Genomic DNA, 15,529 nt, shown 5'->3' on the forward strand with positions numbered 1-15,529 from the left:
AGTTACCCGACAGCAAGATGTAAGCGACTAACGCCTTGTGTAGCCTGCTGTGTGGAACTGCAGTGTGACTCCCTACAGAGTCAGCTATGACTGGTGTGTTGTGAATGTTATAACTCACTATTGGCTGTATGTGATGGGCACAAATGAGTCTGTGTGCTATAAGCTGGTGATGTTGTCTTCCATGATGAGGGCTATCTCTGGTGACTACAGTGAGTATGGAGACATACTGCACAAGTTGTCCTTGTAGGTGTGGCCAGTGGTGTAGATCATGTGAGACTATGTGATGGGTGGGGTGTGTTGCGAATGTTACACATCCCCAAATGACTGTCAGGTGCAGTCAGGGTTGGTGACAGCATTACCCCCAGCCATAGCTGTCAACCTCCTGTCCCCAAACTGAGGAACATTAGCCCTCATACTGTGTGACAAATGGGCAAAACGTGGAACACTTACAACTGGCTTACTAACAGTGTCAACTAGGAAGGGCATATGATGGCTAAAATAGGCTGGTCTTACGTATAAAAGAGATATTCCAATGAATTAATATGATTCCCATCTATTTAGCCATGGCTAGCAGGTAAACTATTTACAACAATGAATATGTGACAGACCCTTCCAATGTGGAACCTTGAGGAACATTCACCTTTTAGAACCCCAAATGAGGTACGTTCCTCGTAATGAGGTACACCTAAGAGCTATGCCCCCAGCACAGCTGCAGAAGTGCATCCCCCACAGGCTGTAGTGCCATATGTTGGGAGGTGAGCATTGAATGTGTACATGAGACAATTGCTCTATTGCCACATGTACAACATATCCCTCATATAGACAGGCAGTAGCAGTGGTACGTGACAGTTGGACATGCCTGTATAAACAACCATGTCCCACAGGATATGTGCGTTACGTGTGTACAACAGCTGTCGTATCTTAAGCAAGCTGAGAAGTGTAGGACAGCCACTGTACCTGTGGGAAATGGTGTGGAATGGGCGCTATAGTAATCAGTAGCTCATGAAATGCTCACAAATTCTGAACAAGTGCCTAGCATGACCATACAATACAGATAGGGTGTTGAATAATATTAACCCACAAGTGGTGATGACAGTCATTTAGGGTGGCACCGCACTATAACCCTGCTGAGTATGGTGTGCATGTCCATGAACCATTAGCACTGTAGATGTTAGCAGTACAGATGTACAAGACAGCACGGATATTTGATTACAAATATCTTTGCATGTCACAGGAGTGTTCCACCAGTGGCCTGTTGACAGGCTCACAACTACAAAAGGTGCAAGAGTGACATGTGCACAGCACACCAGTGCCAGCTACAGTAGAACAGGGTTAATGTGTTGTACCCCACCCTCATTGCAGCCCATACCACACAGAGACAAATGTTAGGCATCTGTGTATGTAAGGCTGTGAATGGCCATGACCTATCAGTATAGCTGTGTCAGTGTTTTGAACAACATACAGAATGGGCTGTGTGGGTGAGGTGTGTGACATATGTGCACAGTCTGATGGATGATACCAGCAGTGTCACCGCTAGGTGAACATCCCTGTACCCATAAACTACTACCTAGGCTGTGGTCAACATTATGGACATTGTGTAAGGGATGATGTTGTGCAGTGCACCCCCCGACATGGTGACACCTCCAGGCCCCTTAGGTAGTCATATGAGGTACCCATGTCATGTCAGGGTGCCATCCATGAGCACGGAGATCACTAGACAGGTATATACAGTACTGTGGTGACCAATACTGGATCACATACCACCTGTAAGGGGTAATGGCTATGCATGGATGTGCGATACCAGCCTTCACAATCCACACCTCCACTGTGCAGCATGCTGTCTACCTTGCAGAAGGACATTTGCTACACCATGATGATGGACATGCTACATGTCCATATCCTGATCTATATGACATATGTCATGGACAGCCACCGTCCTACTACTAGGATCGCCACAGGCTGGACAGATCCCTGTGCTATATATGTGACATACTCCCGCCATACCATGCAACCCTGTCCATCAAAGCTGCACATGTCATCCCAGTCATACATGGTGGGATGGCCGCATGGTAGATGTACTATCAACTGACTGGATCAGTAATGTGGCACTGATGCACCTTGCGGTGGCACAATGGCTGTCTGTTACAGCTTGGAAACTGTGCCCGCACATGCTATGGTTGATAACCATCCCTGCGAATGTCGTCTGACTAGCCATTGTCCCATGTCTATCACATGTGCAATAAAGGCGATCCGTGGCAGGATGTTGAACAGTTGTACAGTGCTGTGTAGATGTATATGGCAAAACACATGCATGTACAGGTGTCCATGCGTATGTGTGCATTGTCACTGCTCAAGTCCATTACAGCTGTGTCTGTGTTGATATGTGACATATACACAGCATCCAGGTCAACAGTAGTACCGTGGACATATCGAGGCATGTGCAGATAGGTAAGAACACAAGTGCAGGCAAATAGACATGCCCACAGCAAGACAGCATTTACATGGAGTATGAACACTGTAATGAGGTGACACACATATATGGTGATGATATCCAATGCATAATGGGTGTGACATGTGTGACACAAACACGTCAGTCATGTCAGTGTCATGATGCTTTGCAAAGATAACTGTGCAGATGTAGTAGATGTCATAGAAATACATGTGCAGCAGTATCTCTGTACATCTCTGAAACTGTGACCTGTCACCATCATTATGTCTTACAGATAATGCCCTTACACGCCTCCCAGCATACACCCACCAGGAGGATGATGTCCTCATCCCACAGCTCCATGACAACTATGACTTGTTGTTCAGCCATGTGCCACAGCATGCCCAGCAGCAGGATGACCTGTGGCAGGATCTACACAGGAGGGTGAACGATGTGGGTGGCCATAACCGCACCTACCAGTAGGTGCACAGACACTGCATGGATCTGATACAACATGCAAAACAGTGTGCCACTGCAATCGCCAGGGAACAAGGTGGAACAGGTGGTGGGCCACAAACCCAGCCCCCACTCACACACACCGAGGAGCTACTGGCCAGTCTGGGGACACCCAGGGAACAGCATCCAGAAACACTAGCTGCCATCGTGGAGGTGGGTGTCTCCCAACCAATGAGCATGGAGTTGCCTGGTAAGTCAGTACTGCACATATGGCTATTATATCCCATGTAGTTGCATGTGTCACTGTACATTATATAAAGTAACAACATATTCAAGGTATGTGGACACACATGCTGCATACTACAGTATGCTGCGTTTTGTATGCACACATGTGCATACTATATGCTATTAAACAGGTGAATGTGTTCACATGCACAGTGCAACCTGTGGCTGTCATACAGTCATGGATAATGTTCATACTGTTGTGTCACCCCTATACAGGTACCTCTGGCGTGCCGCACAGACATGGGTCCGTTGCAGGTGAGACTGTCATCAGTATCAGGCATGTTACAGTGTAGATCTATTTGCCATGTGGCCAGTTAACACTTGCACATCTGATGTTTGTTCCAGTCAGGATATGCAGGTCGCACCACCCTTCATTCACACACGCCACCCATGTGCAATATATACAAACGTAATGATACACCGACTTGAAACCACAGTACTTGTCATTGCGACATGTGTGGTCAGCTGTGCATACAACGGTGGAGGTGTTCTACAATGGAGGCATATGTAGTATGCATAGGAACAACATGTGTGGTGCGCACACAGTACCACACAGTGAGCTGTGATATGGGCAGCCCACAGGTGTCACCATTGTGTCATATGCCCCTGCATTGGGTGCACACATTGTGATGTGCCACCTGACATGTCCCAGACATGTAGTGTTCTGTCTGCAATATTGTCACACTATCGCATGACCTATACCCCACATACCAAGCATACAACCCATTGTCTGCATAGCCCTGTGGATTGTGACATATCTGACATCTATGGGTGTATATCATATGGGACAACACAGACATGTGGAAAAGATGCCCATCACACACAATTGGCCAACACATGTGCACACATGGCCACGGGGGATGGCCAGAGACATGTAGCCACACAGTACTTTGGATGTGTATACACCCTGTTGCACATTGCCCACACATGGTCCAATTATAGCCTTAATTGACCGATTATACAGTTGATGTGGTACACTGGACAACCTAAAAGCCTGTGCACAGCTACTGGAGGTGTCACTGAAGTCTACCATATACAATCTGTCGAACATCACGACTGTGTTGCAGTTATGGCTATGCAATGTGTACATATTATGCATTCTACAGCAACATAGATGCCTCATGTTGCCATGCAATGGCACAGTGTCTGTACTTCACACTGTATAGCAATGTAGACGGCTCACACTACCCTCCCATGCTCATGCACATTTGCTAAACATACATTCTATCTGTAGGGCATACACACAACACTGCAATGTGAAGCCCATGATGATGCTGTACATGTGTCAGGACATCAATGTGTCAAACATGTATGCATGTTAATGCACATGTCAGCAGATTACATGTCAAGGTCACGTCAGCCATGTGTACTGTTATCCTGTTCTGGGCCACATGGTGTATCACGGGGATGCATGCATACTGCCATGATTGTGTGAACTGCATGGCTACAGATATGACACCTGCTTGCTGTAGTGTGCACCCCAGGGAGGTATGCTTACTAACACTATTAATGTCTGAGCTGCATGCCCTCTGCTGTATTGCAGGCATGCTGCATGCCATCTGAAAAATCACATGCATGGTGTGTCTGTGTGTGTCTGTGTTTGTGTGTGTGTGTCTGTGTTTGTGTGTGTGTGTCTGTGTTTGCGTGTGTGTCTGTGTTTGTGTGTCTGTGTTTGTGTGTCTGTGTTTGTCTGTATGTGTCTGTGTGTGTCTGTGTCTGTGTGTGTTTCTGTGTGTGTGTCTGTGTCTATTGTACTTTACATTATTTCTTTGCATTTGCAGGTGATGTAGTTGTGTTACCCTCCTGCAGTCCATCTGATGTTAGTGTCCCCACAGATACTAGCGGTGATAAACACATGCATGACGTACAGGCAGGGTTGTCAGGGGCTGACTCTGTGCCAGTTGTTACTATCCCAGCTATGTCCCCCTCTTCTCTGCACACAGTTCAGCTGCCAACACATACCGCATCACCAGTGGCCATAGAGGAAGGACAGTCAGCATCTGTTAGAGTGGAACAGGAACGTGTGGTGGCTACAGAAGGTGTGTCTACACACCATGGTGTCAGTGTAATGACTGCAGATGTGCCACATAGGCATGTGGCCAGTGCTGCTCATAGGAGGACCTCTGGCAGACATGCACCTGCAGGACAGAGCGCAGCAACTGGTATCACCAGACCCATGTTCCAGACTGTAATGGCGGCACAGGCATGTGCTGAATGGCAGAACAGAGAAGGGCAGAGGCTGCAGAGGGCTGCTATCCATACCCTAAATTACAACATCCAGGCATTGGCAAATGCTCAACAGCAGATTGCTAATGTTCTAGATAGGCGATTAGGTGAAATGGTCGGAATCCTTGACTGAGGCATGGCAATCCGTGAGCAGGAGCTGTCTGTGCTGGAACACCTGGTAGGAGTGAGGCGTAGGCCACGTGAACATAGGCCAGTAACACTACCTAGTGTAGGTCAACGTGAGTGTGCCACCTCACATGCCCGCTCCCATAGTGCCGGTAGCAGTAGCAGTGCAGCTGGTGCTGTGCTGTCAACACCAGGACACAGCAGGCCATGTGGACGTGGCCCTAGATGGTCTCAGTGGGGACACGGTTCCAGCGGACATGTGTCGTCGGACAGTAGCCACTCTGTACCTCCACCTGGTAGTGCCCGTGCAACCCCAGGCAGGCACAGATCACGTGGCCATGGACGGACACAGTGAGCTGTACAACCTGCTCTGTACAATCTGGGGCTGTCAATTATACCCCGTGTAGGCCTCACAAATGGCAGAACTGTGTACACACATACAAGCACACAGCAAACACAACTGTAGGGCTCCACAACATCCACATGCATTCTGCACAGACATGTCCAGTCAACTCACCGGCCCTTACACACACACATGATGTTATCCATTGGTGTAGCCTATGCCCCTGGCAAACATATCACCCTGTGCATATGATGAAGCCTGTGCCGCATCCCTGTCATCCACACCATCGGTGCAGGGTTATGCACAATTATTCTGATGCACAGGGTGAACAGCATAGTGAGAGGTGTATGTAATATTACCTGTGTATGCATAGTGAGGGATGTGTATGTTGCAGTGTTTGTGTGTGAATACTGAGAGAAGTGTATGTGACATAGGTTGTGTACAGTTGACATGCACCAGTCATACCATGTAGTGCAGATGCAGCATGCATTGTGATGTGTTCACGGTATGTGTCTCGGTTACATCTGTAGCACCATGTTGGTTGTGATACCCTGGTTCCCTCCTATGGTGTACTTGCATGTACCTACAGGAAGCAGTGTTTGCAGTCCCCCACGTGTAACTGTGGATTACTCACAGGCATGTCTGGCAATATCAGCATGCTACATGTACCCTCAACCTGACTGTTGGACACACCAACATGACACAGATGTCTGCACATATATTGCACCTGACGCATGTGGTCAGTGCCACAGGCTACACTGGACAGAGATGTGACATACATAGCAGGACACATTACAGGTATGGTGACATGGTGCAGGGGTTGTACACAGCGGCCTGGCCAATGATGATGTGAGGTGTCACTTGGTAGCTGGAGGCCACACTGGGCAGCAGTAGGACCCTGTAACAGTACGAGAACATGGCTGCATTCACGGGGTGTACACCACTATAACGCACACCCCATAGTGTGCAGGTGGGGACCCTTGACTGTGTGGTCATCACCCTCACAGTACTATGCACCCACACGACATGTCACAGAGAAGGGACATGCACAGGTAGCCAGTATGGCTGGGATCTATGGCATCAACAGAGTTGTGCAATGCATCACCATTACGGGTTAGTCACCACGTGGGGTTAGTGATCATTTCCACCGTATATTAGCATACACCCTCACACCATGCTCCAGACATACATATAGACACACACACACTGTGGTGACCACACATGTGTATACGAACAGCCGACGTGTGTGATGCACCTCACCGGCCAACGTCATGCTTCCCACACTGATGTATGTACAGATCTCTACAATGGTGTACAGGGATGTGTAGCAACTGGGACATATTCCCCACGATATGTGGCATCCCTGGTCACACATTCAGACACACATGGCAGTGCTGGGAATGATACACCTGCCATATGATGACACGTTTGATAGACATGCAGCGGTATTGATTGCATTATGTGTACCAACGCTATATCTGGCAAATGTGCTGCTATATGCACATGGGAGGTTGTAGGTGTTACAGGTGCCATGTGACATATAGTTGTTAACACCTGACCACTGTGTATGCATTATGTCAACACTATCACGTAACAGCGACATAGCGTACTGTTTGCACATGGCATGATAGGATGGTGTGTGACACAACTGTGAGCCACCCCCTGCACACATACATCTAGACAGGTGGTTCACCACATTATATACACACATCCCTCCATACATGCTGTTTGTGTGTCACCGTATACAGGTGTCAATGATGGGTCTGCATTGTGTCTGCATGTCGTAGGTAGGTGCAACTATGTTACGGACATCGGCCACTGCACATGCATGTTTGCTGCATGCACAGTACAGATGTCACATGTGTCTCCTGTTGCCATGTTTGTATGCATTGCTATTGTCGGACATGTGTGTTGACATACATAACACATGGACTGCGGTATGATATCACGGGTGTTACAGGCGACCAGTACAAGGGTATGTGTCCCGGTCAACACTGCTACCTCCTGTAGTGTGAGCATTCAACAGACATGGGCCCACCTTCCATTCGTGTGTGTAGCATTGATTAGGCCAGTGTTATGCACAAGGTACATCAAAGGCTATGTATGTATGTGTTGTGTGTGCAGTCCTTGCAAACATCCACACAATCACATGTATGACATACCTAGACGTGTGTTCATTGGTGTACAGCAACAGTCAGGAGTCACAACTGTGTAAGTGCCATGGTATGTCTTGAGCCGACCTGTTCATGTATACTGGTATCATTGCAATGCATAACACCTGTTGGATCCCTGTTGGTACATGTGTACTCTGCACAGCTGGTGTACACCGCTGTACAGCCAGTGGTCATGTGTCACATGGTGTTGTGGGACCATAAGGCTGTGTAGTGCTGCACCGATGACATGGTGCTGACTTGACAGCTACAGTGTACACTGCAGTGTGTACGTGTGTGATCTGCACCTGTGACAGCTGTGATGGCAGCTGTGTGTGTACAGGTCACTGCATGTGTGACCCCCCTGTGCGTGAGGACAGTTATACCTTACTGTGCCCTTCTGTGTGTACACTCCATCTGCATGCAAGATGGCCCTTTGCAACAGCTAAGTGTGTGAGCATGCCAAGTACACCGTTGTGTAGATGGACACACAGTACATTCCACACTGCGCCCTTCTGTGATTAGACACCGTGTGCATGCAAGTTGGCCCTTTGCAACAGCTAAGTGTGTGAGCATGCCCAGTATGCCATTGTGTAGATGGACACACAGTACATTCCACACTGCACCCTTCCATAATTAGAGTCCGTGTGCATGCAAGATGGCCCTTTGCAACTGCTAAGTGTGTGAGCATGCCCAGTACTCCATTGTGTAGATTGACACACAGTACATTCCACACTGCGCCCTTCCATGATTACAGTCCGTGTGCATGCAAGATGGCCCTTTACAACTGCTAAGTGTGTGAGCATGCCCAGAACGTCATTGTGTAGATGGACACACAGTACATTCCACACTGCGCCCTTCTGTGATTAGAGTCCGTGTGCATGCAAGATGGTCCTTTGCAACTGCTAAGTGTGTGAGCATGCCCAGTACGCCATTGTGTAGATGGACACACAGTACATTCCACACTGCGCCCTTCCGTGATTAGACTCTGTGTGCATGCAAGATGGCCCTTTGCAACTGCTAAGTGTGTGAGCATGCCCAGAACGCCATTGTGTAGATGGACACACAGTACATTCCAAACAGACGTGTGATACTAAGCATGTGGGCATGGCCATTGACATCCTGTATAGCCATTGTGGTCATCCAGGCAACAGATGTCCAATTTCAATGTCACGATGGATGCCTACATTGAACACACTGGTTGCTCTCTCGAAGGGTGTACTGTCTGTGGCGCATCCCGTATCTATTTAGTGTTGTAGTGCTCCGTAGATATTTAGTTGGCCCGATGACAGCACTGCCGTGTTTATGTACGTCTACCTTGGGACAGTAATATGCTTTCAGACCGCTCACTCTCTAAACATTCCCTATTGGCGTCTTTGCGTTTGCGGTTGATGTCACCCACCTAGAAGTATGCCTCTGGGAGTGCTGTGTTCAGTAATCATAGTAGCGCATTCTGAAAATGCGTAATGCTGTAGTGTGTTAGAGTAGGTAGGTGTATGTTCAACTCCCGGCCCTTCCAAGTGTGTGTGTGTGTGTGTGTGTGTTTGTGTGTGTGTGTGTGTGTGTGTGTGTGTGTGTGTGTGTGTGTGTGTGTGTGTGTGTGTGTGTGTGTGTGTGTTTCCAGCTGCCTGGGGACACAGTAATGCTTTTAAATGCCTCAAAACACATACATTCCCTATCAGCGTCTTTGCCTTTGCGGATGACATCACCCACCTAGAAGTATGCCTCTGGGAGTGCTGTGTTCAGTAGTCTCGGTAGCGCATTCTGTAAATGCGTAATGCTGCAGTGTGTTAGAGTAGGTAGGTGTATGTTCAACTCCTGGCCCTTCCAAGTGTGTGTGTGTGTGTGTGTGTGTGTGTGTGTGTGTGTGTGTGTGTGTGTGTGTGTGTGTGTGTGTGTGTGTGTGTTTCCAGCTGCCTGGGGACACAGTAATGCTTTTAGATGCATCATAACACATACATTCCCTATTGGTGTCTTTGCCTTTGCGGATGATGTCACCCACCTAGAAGTATGCCTCTGGGAGTGCTGTATTCAGTAATCTCGGTAGCGCGTTCTGTAAATGTGTAATGCTGTAGTGTGTTAGAGTAGGTAGGTGTATGTTCAACTCCCAGCCCTTTCAAGTGTGTGTGTGTGTGTGTGTGTGTGTGTGTGTGTGTGTGTGTGTGTTTCCAGCTGCCTGGGGACACAGTAATGCTTTTAGATGCCTCACAACACATACATTCCCTATCGGCATCTTTGCCTTTGCGGATGATGTCACCCACCTAGAATTATGCCTCTGGGAGTGCTGTGTTCAGTAATTGCGGTAGCGCGTTCTGTAAATGTGTAATGCTGTAGTGCGTTAGAGTAGGTAGGTGTATGTTCAACTCCCGGCCCTTCCGTGTGTGTGTGTGTGTGTGTGTGTGTGTGTGTGTGTGTGTGTGTGTGTGTTTCCAGCTGCCTGGGGACACAGTAATGCTTTTAGATGCCTCACAACACATACATTCCCTATCGGCTTCTTTGCCTTTGCGGATGATATCACCCACCTAGAAGTATGCCTCTGGGAGTGCTGTGTTCAGTAATCTCGGTAGCGCGTTCTGTAAATGAGTAATGCTGTAGTGTGTTAGAGTAGGTAGGTGTATGTTCAACTTCCGGCCCTTCCAAGTGTGTGTGTGTGTGTGTGTGTGTGTGTGTGTGTGTGTGTGTGTGTGTGTGTGTGTGTGTGTGTTTCCAGCTGCCTGGGGACACAGTAATGCTTTTAGATGCCTCACAACACATACATTCCCTATCGGCATCTTTGCCTTTGCGGATGATGTCACCCACCTAGAAGTATGCCTCTGGGAGTGCTGTGTTCAGTAATCTCGATAGCGCAGTCTGTAAATGTGCAATGCTGTAGTGTGTTAGAGTAGGTAGGTGTATGTTCAACTCCTGGCCCTTCCAAGTGTGTGTGTGTGTGTGTGTGTGTGTGTGTTTCCAGCTGCCTGGGGACACAGTAATGCTTTTATATGCCTCACAACACATGCATTCCTTTCGGCGTCTTTGCCTTTGCGGATGATGTCACCCACCTAGAAGTATGCCTCTGGGAGTGCGGTGTTCAGTAATCTCGGTAGTGCATTCTGTAAATGCGTACTGCTGTAGTGTGTTAAAGTAGTTAGGTGTGTGTTCAACTCGCAGCCCTTCCAGGTGTGTGCGTGTGTCTGTGTGTGTGTGTGTGTATCTATCTATCTATCTATATATATATATATATATATATATATATCTTTCTAATATGTATGTGGGTATTAGCACTATTGAATGTGCTGCATTGTCTGTACATGTTCACCTTGGATGTATCTGAATGTGCTATGGCTCTGTGATAGTGCACATACTGTGTGCTGTAGTGATCCTGGGTTATAGTTGTGTAGTGACCAGTTATTTTGTTGCTGGGTATTACCAGGGACATTGAAAACAATGATAGTACAGCACCTTTAAACGGTCATGTGCACATCTCAGCAGCAGTCAGCAGTGGTTATTACTTTGGAGGATTACTATGGCCCATATATCTATGTATTACATGGCAATACTATGCAAATCAGGTTAACATTACTGACACCCATTTATCCACAGGTTGTGATACAGATCCCATGTATGTATGTGTATACATTGCCAGGTGCAGGACTGGACTATGGTTAAATGCATGGAGGGGTGTCCATGGCCAGGAATGGCAATCTGTACAGCCTGGCAGGTACAGTCTGTGACTATCCCACAACCTCCAGTATATGGCTGACACATGCTGAAACAGTGTACATGCAGAGACACACATAAAACAAACAGCTAGGGATAACACATACACATACACACATTGCATCAACATTGGGCCATGCAAAACCTGTTGTCCCTCACACACACACACAAATACATACATGTTGATTGGCTGGTTCACTGACAGGCTATGGAAAAGAAACTACATACCCTGTGCATATGATGACACCTGTGCCACCTCTTGTAATGTGTAACATTGATGCAGGTACAGACTAACATGGTGCTGATGCACAGGGTGGCTTCATAGCACTGTAATCATGTTACAATGTTGTTAACACAAAGTGTGATTTCCTTCTAGGTGTATGTAAGCAGGCATGATACATTCCAGCTATGATCATCAATGTAGTATAGTGTACAGCACTGTTAATTCTGAAGATGTATTATCCATCCATGTGCCATTTGACTGACGTGTGTAGTATTGGCAGCATGTGTTACAGAGTGTGCAGTACGTGTGAGATGTGTGTAGTGCAGATTTACATGTATCTATATGTGAACATGGTGAAGGTGCACTGTCTGCATCTACATGTATAGTGGCACATTGGAATGGTGACATGCCCTGTATTTCACACTAACACGTCATACTTTTTATTGGTGGCCAGTATGCATTATACTACACATATTGTTGTACTTGTCTACACATGTGTGATTGCTATGGTTTTACACAGTGCTGTGGGTGATACCGTTACTATCTGTCATAGTTTTGCATTATGGTAGTAGACATGACCTCAACAGTCTGAATGACCGATTGTTATATGATATCTTCACAAATGACCCACACATGTAGGACACACAGTAGCATGTGGATCCTACATGTACTATGCTATACCAGTTTGCACTGGTATTGACCGCCACACATTGCTGGGACCATTACTGTTTGACATGTAGCCATGTTAGTTACAAGCAAAGACAATAGGGATATTCCTGTCCACATCTGGGAATTCATACTGTGGCCTAGAATGCATTCTGCACATGACACAGTTAGTCTACACAAGGGTATCATGTAGACAGATATGTGTTATCCAACCCATGCTGTACACCTATAAGGCTAAACAGAGTCAGTTATCCACATTTAGTACACATACTTTACCAACAGTAACACATAGGTATTACACCCCAATATGTATAATGGGTAACAATGTGTACATATAGATATGTGCTATGACATTTGTCATTTGATATTTGCATTTACAATGGTATTGTGAAGTACATCACTGTATCACATATGCAATGAGAGTTCTGCATGCATATCCTCCAAGGTGGTTGTACAACTATGATGAATGTCCATTATTGACATACTTTGCTGTGTTTGAACTGTTCTGCAGTATTACACATACATGAACAGTCACTCACACTATGTATATAAACTGTCATGTGTGTGTGTGTGTGTGTGTGTGTGTGTGTGTGTGTGTGTGTGTGTGTGTGTGACACAGATGACCTAGGCCACAGACAATTCTGATACATGTAGTTGACAAGTGCGGTAATGCTCCACCAGATGTATCCAGGCACCAGAACTGTGACTTGAGCGACACAAACACATGCTAGAGTAAGGTTTCTGTATGTGTGTGTGCCTCATTATGGCATTCCTGTTCATGTGTGTGTGCATTTCTGATGTGTGTCATCAGCCACAGTTGAACTGCAGATCCGGCATCCCCCACTAGGTGACCATGAGGGTTGTCCCCATTGCCAAATGTTTTGTACAGCTGTGTCAGATGCCACATATCGGAAGCATTGCAGCTTCCAGGGCATCCAGCACACACATTCATTATTACGGGCTGGCCATCACACACAAACCGCCACTTCATGGAGGGGAAGCCCTTGTGGATGATGTAGGCCCTACCACACTCACTGGCTGGTGCTTTGATGCATATGTGCATGTAGTGTATTGCACACAGTACTTAGGGTATTCCACTATTGTGTGGAAACAACACATATTGCTGCCCAATACCTTACGGGAATTGGGGATATATACATCATCACTGACATGTGCTGACATGGCATTCATGAACTGGTGCAGTACCCTGGATGCTGATGTTTGTAAAATCCACATCATATCACCAGTTGATCTCTGGAAGGTACCTGTTGCTGGTATCCTTAGGGCAACACATACCTTGGTTTCCACTGGGATAGGTTTCCCTCTGTTGGTTCTGTGTGTGAGACATGGCCTGCACAGATCCACAATCTTCTGCAGGAGGTCTCTGTCCACTCTATAGCGCTCTACTATCTCCAGCTCATGTAGCCCCTGGTAGGTTACCCTGTGCCTGCACACTCCTCTCCATCTACTCACTGTGTGATGCTGAGCAGCATTCACATTGGCACAACCCTCCACATGTTGCATATGTTGATGTATAATAGCAATTGCAGCCCCTAACATTATGTTGTCTCAGTTAAGCTTTTACAGTTTACACTTCTCTTAGTATACTACAGTGTTGCAGTGTGTCTGAGAAAAACATGGCGGACTACTGTTTGTAGAGTTGTACGTGCTGTGCTGTGCTGGCCTACTGTACTGGCTGTGTAATATACTCAGTGTGGCTGTTTTCACCTGCTAGCTGTGGTAGTTCTCCTTGGTTAACTTACTGCTATTTGTTTACCTTCCTTTTCACTGCTTGTGTCCACAGTGAGCGGCGCCGCGCATAGGAGCACAGTGAAGTGCATATCCGCTTCCACGTGCGCACACAAGCTTATACATGCGTACAAACACTAACACTGGCTTACACAACATTACACAGGCTTCAACAATCTTACAGTAGCTTACTCATTCTTCAAGTCTCGCACACAGGCTGACATACATGCACACATGCTTACTCGGGCTTACAGTATTGCACGGGCGCAAACACACTTCACCAGGTTTGCAAGGAACTTCAGTGATATCCATGGCATACACCATCAGTTTACTGACTTTACCTAGGATAAATCATAACACGCCTCTTCCACTGATGAGTCACTGACAGCAGACATGTGACACACTGCTCAAATAAGATTACAGTGTTTTATACATACACACTCATGATGTCACCTATCTTCTACGCTGATAGTCCCCTTAACCTACTCTTATTACACTGTAGAGGCTTGGTCCATATGGCATGACAAATTGTGCTTCACTATCCTCAGCCTCAATTGCATAGGATTGCCTACTAATGTTTGGTAACATCTCTGAGCGTGCGCTTCCACACATAGCAACCACTACTCAGAAGCCATGTTGTCTTCAGCTTGCCATTCACCTGCATGATGCAATAACTTTTAACTGACATTACAATTTGTATGTATATTTTACATATTTGTCTTGTTTTGTATGCACAGCGCGTACTCGGAGATTGGGGAGGTCAACTAGAGTTTTATTCATTTCCAATGGGAATACATGCCACTGGCCTTATATTTGGCCATTGGCATGCTTCTTCAAGTAAACCATCCTTTATTTGCAGATGACATTGCTCCGTTTAGCTATTTGCAGAACGTTACGCGGTTAACATCCATGTACATTTCTGCACATACCTCTACTCTTGCACGGACAGCTTACTGTTTCATGTATCGCATATTTTACATCATTTGCATAGCTTTCACCTACAAATGGGGTAATTTGCATATCCTAACATTGTCCGTGCAACGTTCGTTTGAGGGGCTGTGTTACATGCCCCTACAGGATATTGCTGAATAGCTCGGCGGACATCTTGCCTTGCTCTACTCTTACTCTACTCGTACACCAACCAAAGCTTCGTGAATCCTGGCCTAAGCTTTGATGTG

The sequence above is a fragment of the Protopterus annectens genome, chromosome 5.part0 (assembly GCF_019279795.1).
Source record: "Protopterus annectens isolate FY-2018-M chromosome 5.part0, PAN1.0, whole genome shotgun sequence".
Lineage (NCBI taxonomy): Eukaryota > Metazoa > Chordata > Ceratodontiformes > Protopteridae > Protopterus > Protopterus annectens.